At 44.0% G+C, this 6903-nt stretch overlaps 1 long non-coding RNA gene across 1 annotated transcript; it reads left to right on the top strand.

Annotated features, from left to right (window-relative positions):
• Positions 1 to 454: 454 nt before the first annotated feature.
• LOC124524419 (uncharacterized) lies at positions 455 to 2962 on the top strand. The gene is made up of 2 exons (XR_006965230.1): positions 455 to 659; positions 1541 to 2962. It is a non-coding gene; the product is annotated as an uncharacterized LOC124524419 (long non-coding RNA).
• The last annotated feature ends 3941 nt before the right edge of the window (positions 2963 to 6903 follow it).

Genomic DNA, 6903 nt, shown 5'->3' with positions numbered 1-6903 from the left:
AATTAAGCTGCTAGCAAGCTAGAAAGTGTGAAAGAATTATATAATGTGCCATATATATATATATATATATATACATATATGTGTGTGTGCATATATATACATGCCTGTATATATATATATACGTGCATATATGCACATATATATATATGTGTGTGTGTGTGTGTGTGTGTGTATGCACACACCAGGTAAGGAACAGACCTCTTTCCAAAAATCCCACATTTTTGTTTCTTACCACATTGTCCGTTGGCAGGGTTCAGACAACTCAAGCATCTTATTTCTTGGAAAATATTTGTCTCTAAAGATATAAGGAAAGGTGATTGCTGTTGGTAGCCATTTAACAAGAAATAGCCAATTCTGGTAGCATGAATAATTAAAACACTCAGGTCAGCCTCGAGCGATAGTGACGAAGAATTCTCATTCAGCTCTTCCAGCATGGAGCTCTCCACTCCTGGGCCATCACCAGGACGTGCCGTGGATGGATGAGTTCCCTTCCTGGCAACAACCCTCATCCTCTGATGAAGCTGGAACTGCTGAGAAACAGGAAGGGAGGGGAGCAGCAAACACTCTGGAAGGCTGGCCTTGTGGGGCAGAAGTGTCTCTAGTTAAATTTGAGAAGACACCGCTTGTAACATTTCTGTTCAGCCCAACAAACCCAATTTGTATGTAACCGAACTAAAATTATAACTGAAAACAATCATCAGGAGGGCAACGAGGGTCAAGAGCACAGCCAAAGGACAGAGTTTGAAAAAGAGGGACGTCCATAAATCTGGCCGAGATATTTATTCCCCAACCCTATCCACCAGGGCCAACCTTTGCTCCCGGGGGGGGGGGGGGGGGGTTAATGCCCTGGCACTGCAGGCTCTGGCTGGCCGAATGGACACCCTTTGGTGGAGATACGCTTGCTGGGGAATGTTCAAGACAAATGCCACGGGGATATGAGCAGGGGACTTTGAAAGCATCTGCTACATCTGCTTTCTTGCTAGAAGAATGACCAGAACAGCCCCCAAGCCCGCATCTGTTCATGAGTATAAAGAATAGGAACATATTTTTTTACCTTAGTAGCGTGTAGTTGATACACCCTCCCCAGGACCCTGAGAGTATATAATACCAGCATAGACATCCTGAAATATGTCCAGATATGGAGAGGCACCTGCTCATCCCTCTTTTAAAGAATTCAGGCAATGTTGGTTGACCTCCATTATAGAACTGGAATATATTAGCTGAAATAATACTTTAACAGTTTTTTAGTACCCAACTATACGTTCTGTTATAAGGAATAGCAAATGTTTAATCATAAATATTTTAATGGCTTCAGGGATTCATGGTATTCAATGACCGTGTTAAATGATAATAATCACATCTGGTTTATTACTATAGTAATTCAGCAGCTTCTCCTCAGCAGTTATTTTTATTATATGTGCTGTGCGACTGTCATGGTCATTTATAGCAGTAATATTTTAAAGTGGCTCATTTGTTTGTTTAAGGACAGTTTCACAATATATTTCTGTATTAATATACATTTTGCGCTATTATTTCCAAGCTGCCACTGGAAAATTGATCCTAGCCTGTTACGACTGGAGAGGCCAGAAGCCACGCGGGATACCCGGGCAGAGATGGAGTGGGGCGACCAGATGGGACTGTCCAGGTGCCCACTGCGGTGGTGACGACCGTGGAGGCTCATTCTTAAATGAAGGCGTGCACCAAGAAAGAGTGAAGAAGTAATAAATACAAAGGGAGGACCCTTTAGACGTGGGGAGGCATTTTAAGCGAAGTACCAACCCAGAGGGGCGGGCATTTGGGAAGAACCGAAAGATGCATGGTTTGCGAGGCCCGAGGCGGTCATAAGGCTTTGGCAGGCATCTCTGTGTCGATAACAGAAGTGAGGAGGCGAGGAGTGAAAAAAATGTGAACTCGCAAGAGGGAAGCAAGGGCGGATCAAGGTTACCCACTGGGTGGCTTAGACACTGACATCAATTTCAAATCTGCTCAAAGTGAGCATTAGGAGTGAACCGCAGAGGCATGGCGAGCCGTGCCCCAGCCACGTACCTTCACTCGAGTGGTTCAAGGCGACGGGTATTGTGCCGGGCCTGCGTACAATGCCCGCTGCTCTCTTACCCCGGACGTCACAAGGTGTTGCTTGTGATTGGGGTAAATATTCGCCTGAAATCACGCATTGCTTCTTAGTAGGGAGGGGGAAGGGAAGGGGTCCCTAATAACCCCGGAGAGTTAATTTTCTGTGACATTCTGCTGAACCAGGTTGAGGAAATTCAGAGGAGCCTGGAGAAAACTGCCAGGCTACTGCTCCGCTTGCTCTTGGCTGGATCCTGATTGGTTGGGTGACAGAGGGCAAATGGCTTTTACGGCTATGAATGATGTATGACCGTAAAATGGTCTGTAACCAGAAGTGCCAACTGACATGCCTGCTGATTTAACGGACACCCAGGGTTATGTTTGCACAGAGACGCTTAAATAAACACGTGCTGGGTTTGAGGCCATTTACTGAGCAATCTCTTCTCTCGCTCTTCTTTCCCATTTTATTTTACTTCATCATAAAAACGGGGAGAGTGAAACCGTGGTTCCCTTTTTTATGATAATGAAGATTTACTCACGGCGGTGGCCGCTCCTCCCTCTTCCTCTCTGCGGAATCTGGCCCCCTTTTCCTCTCTCTACCTGCAGGGGGAGCTGCGACAGACCTGCAGAGGCCCAGGCAGGGTTGGCAAGGGCAACCACTTGAACGAGCAGCCCTTGGGGAACGGAGGCGATGTTGTCTGGTCGCTTTTGCATTTGGTGGATTCGGAGGTCGCTGTTTGAGCGGTGGAATGGGGGAGATTTCTGTTCAGCCACAAATCGGCAAAGGCACCAAACACAGGAAAGATGCTCTTCCCATGATGGTCCTCAAACTGGAACATATCCCATGAGCTGCTATGTATAAATTCTCTCCAATAAATTGATCAGAAATCCATAAGATATCATAGAGTCATTCTTTGCTATATGTGTAGAAAGTATCCTATAAGGTCCATTTGACTTCATATTCAGGCTAAGTTAGGAATGGCAAATCAATCCCCGATTTGTTCCTCTGGATCTCAACCAGGCCTTATAATCTGTTTTGCAGGGTTATTTCATAATGTCTAAGTATATTTTTACCCATCTTTTGATTATTCATGTTTAACGTTGTTAGCATATAATTTAAAAATGTAGCTGATCTCTATTCTCCAGCTGGAGATAGTTGCTTCCAATCCTTCCATGTGATTGGCTCTTCCTGTCTGGTCCTATAGGCATTGGGGTTTGCTGCCCATGGAGTATTTTTTTTGTGTGTCATATTTTTTAAACTTTCTAAACCCGTGTTCCCCTGAATACCTTTTTTTTTTCCTCATTAAAGATTGTTTTATCCTCTTATTGAGATACAATTGTTATAGAACGTTGTTTAAGACTAAGGTATACAACATGTTGATTTGCTAATTTATATGTTGCAATATGATTACCACCATAGCATTAGCTAACATTTGTATCAGGTCACATAATTATTATTTCTTTTTTATGGTAAGAACAATTACCACCCAGTCTCTTAGCAACTTCAAAGTTTACAACACAGCATTGTTAACTATAATCACTCTGCTATGGGTTCGATCCCCAGGTCTTACCAATCTACCTACTAGTTACAAGGCTCTGAGCATTTTTGGTACAGTGGCATTCTCTTGCCCTTCTTTAATAATAGTTGTTATTTGATCTAAACTAAATCAAAGCAATCGGACAAAATATAGCCCTGTCTTCAAAGTGCACGCTTCTGAGGTGGTGACACTCCGTCTCTAGTCAGTGCTCCAGAGAAAATTGCTCTAGTCTGATATGTTGCATTTTTGGCCTGCTGGGCCTCCAGGACTCCTTGGTCACTGTAGTGACCTCATTGCCATTGAGATGACAGAGTCCTTGGTCGACCATGAGCAATATAGAAAAATATATTTGAATCTGGGTAAATGCCCTAGTTCAGGAAAATAAAGGTATCTAAAAGAAAGGCCACCTGGCCACCCAGACTGAAGGTGGCATTTACCTTGGCAAATTCGCCCATCTAGAGCATGGCCTCGGTTCCATAGAAATGTCATCGCATTTATAAATGCAAGTTGATTGCATTGGAGACACTGTTTCCCATTAGTAAGTCTCAGAGACACTGGTATTTTAAATCACATAGCAACATACTTATTTGCAATGAGAAATGGACTGCTGTGTGTGTGTAACACTCTGTGGATGTGACCAGTACATGACAATAAAGGCTTTTGTCCCATAAAGTCATCAGCACATTGCACTGCTCTTTCTCCTTCTGCATATTCCTGTGGTTATACAAAAGTACCACTGAATTCATCAGGTGATGAATGAATAAATAAAATGTAGCATATCCACACAATGGAATATTACTTGTCAATAAAAAGGAATGAAGTAATGATTCGTGCTATAATATGGATGAACCTTTAAAACATCATTTCTAGTGGAAGAAGCCAGTCACAGAAGAATACATAATGTACGATTCCATTTATATGAAAGGTCCGGAATATTCAAATCCACAGAGATGGAAGGTATATTAGTGGTTGCCTCAGGATGGAGAAGGGGACTGGAATTTGGGGAGCAGGAGGTAACTGCTAAAGGGCTTCTTGGGGAGCTGATGAAAGTAATCTAATATTGATTGTGATGATGTCTACACAAATCTATAAAGGTACAAAGAACCATTGAATTGTTTACTTCAAATAGGTGAATTGTGGGGCACCTGGGTGGCTCAGTTGGTTAACCATCTGACGTCAGCTCACCTTATGATCTTGCGGTTCGTGAGTTCGAGCCCCGTGTCGGGCTCTGTGCGGACAGCCTGGAGCCTGCTTCGGATTCCATGTCTCCCTCTCTCTCTGCCCCTCCCCTGCTCACATTCTGTCTGTCTGTCTCTCTCTCTCAAAAAGAAACATTAAAAAAATTTTAATGGATGAATTGTATGGAATTGAATTATATCTGAAGGGATCACTGCCATAATTTTGGATCGTGGTGCTTCCGGGTTGGTTTCTTCTCATCCTTGTACTGACTTAAAGGATCTTTCATGTATTTTCATACGTGAGCATTTCCTTCAAGGACGTGTCCTTCTCACCTTACATGGCAGAAGTGTAAGAAACAAACAGAAACACCCAAGCATATTTAAAGGTTTTACCTGTATTGCAACCGTCAACATTCTGTTGACCACACAAGTTGCATGGCCAAGCCCTAAAATGAATGACAAGAAGATGTATATTCCACCTATTTTACCAAGAGGCATTGTCAATGTCACATTGCAAAGGGTGTGGATGTATAATCCTGTTATTACGGGGCGGGGGGGAGGGGTTCCTGCTGCAGGTGACCCTTTCCCTCTGAGGTGGCATGGGGAGTAGGGCTTTAATGCAATGGAATGCGGGCACATTTGTGTCTCCTGACCCTGACACACTGGGAAATCAGGTCTTCCTCTTCCACTGATCATAGCTTTCTTTGTTTTTGTTGTCTACCCTGACACAAATTTTGAATTTTTTAAACTGCTGCAAAACACATCGAACCGCGATTTTTGTGTTACAACGTGCAGAGTTGACTTCACCTATAGGCATCCTTCTATTTTATCATATTTCCAACATTTGTAATTTTCCTCGAGGAAGGGAGGGATGTATTGGCAAGAACGAGGTTTGGCTGAAAGTAACAAAGACCTGAAATAATACTACCTAAAGCACAATAAAACTTTATCTGTCTCTCAGGGAAAATCCCCCGGAAGGTGGTCCCGGCTGGTGTGGCAGCTCCGCTTCACCAAGACTTCAGGTATCGATGCTCCTTCCAGGGAGTGGCACCTGCTACCATGATCCAAGGGAGTAGCCACCACACGCACATTCCCCAAAGCAGGATGGTGGAAGGGATAGGAAGAAGGAGGCAAAGGACATGCGCCAATCATTAGGAAACTCTCTAGAAGCTGCCATACAGCACTCCCAAATATTTCATTTGTCGAAACTGTGACTCATGGTCACACCTAGCGGCAGGGAAAGCTAGGGATTATGATCCCTATTCCAGGCGGCAGGGGCTCAGAGAAAAACTGAGAGTTCTAAGAGAGAAAATGCATATCGGGTGGATAACAGCCTCTGATACAGTGGACAACGGTCCCCTATCCTGCGGCCTCAGGGCTACCCAAGAGGTTCGGTATTCATTGTTTTTCGTGAGGACTATTACAGTTTCTTAGACAGTAGACTTCAAGTCAGATATGAATGTCTAGTGTTTATACCTGCAGACTCTGGAGTCATGCTGATAGGGTTCAAATCCAAGTGGCTCCTTCTCAGTAGTTGTGTGAACCTGGGGATAGTTTCTTTTCTGTATTTCAGCCTCTTACTCAGCAGAGTGGTAATAGCAGTACCTAGTTCATAGGGTACTTTTGAGGACTGAGTTAAAACTCAAGCTGCGAGTATTATCAATGGGTATCCCTGCCTCCAGTCTTAGCTTCTTTCCTTCTACAAGGGAAATCTGATGCTCTGATGCCGTGAAAACCCTGTAAAGTTTTCTGAGTGTGTACGTATAAAGCCCCGGATCCTTGGCGTGGCCTGGAAATTCCTTCCTAATCTGAACTGTTGGCCTTACTTGGCTTGTCTTCTGTCTCCCTCACATGTAACCTGCTTTTGACCCTATCACACCCCTGAGTCTTGGGACAAAGAATGTCACGTGCCTCCCCTTCCTCTCCCTTGTTTCCTCCATCTCAAAGTCTTCCTTGTTCTCCTCGTTTCCTCCAGACACAGATATAGCTGCTTCCTCTCTGGGCTCCAGCACATGTCCTATATGTGATATGGGCTGATATGAGAGATACGATGACCCATGGAAGTATATGTCTCCCTGCACTAGAACTTGGCCTCCTGGTGCACAGGAACCTATGGG

Source organism: Lynx rufus, unplaced genomic scaffold (assembly GCF_022079265.1).
Source record: "Lynx rufus isolate CCGP_SWC_20201006 ecotype Redwood Valley unplaced genomic scaffold, mLynRuf1.p SCAF_4, whole genome shotgun sequence".
NCBI lineage: Eukaryota > Metazoa > Chordata > Mammalia > Carnivora > Felidae > Lynx > Lynx rufus.
Note: the sequence above shows the minus strand (reverse complement) of the source record. Positions and strands in the feature narration are given on the sequence as shown.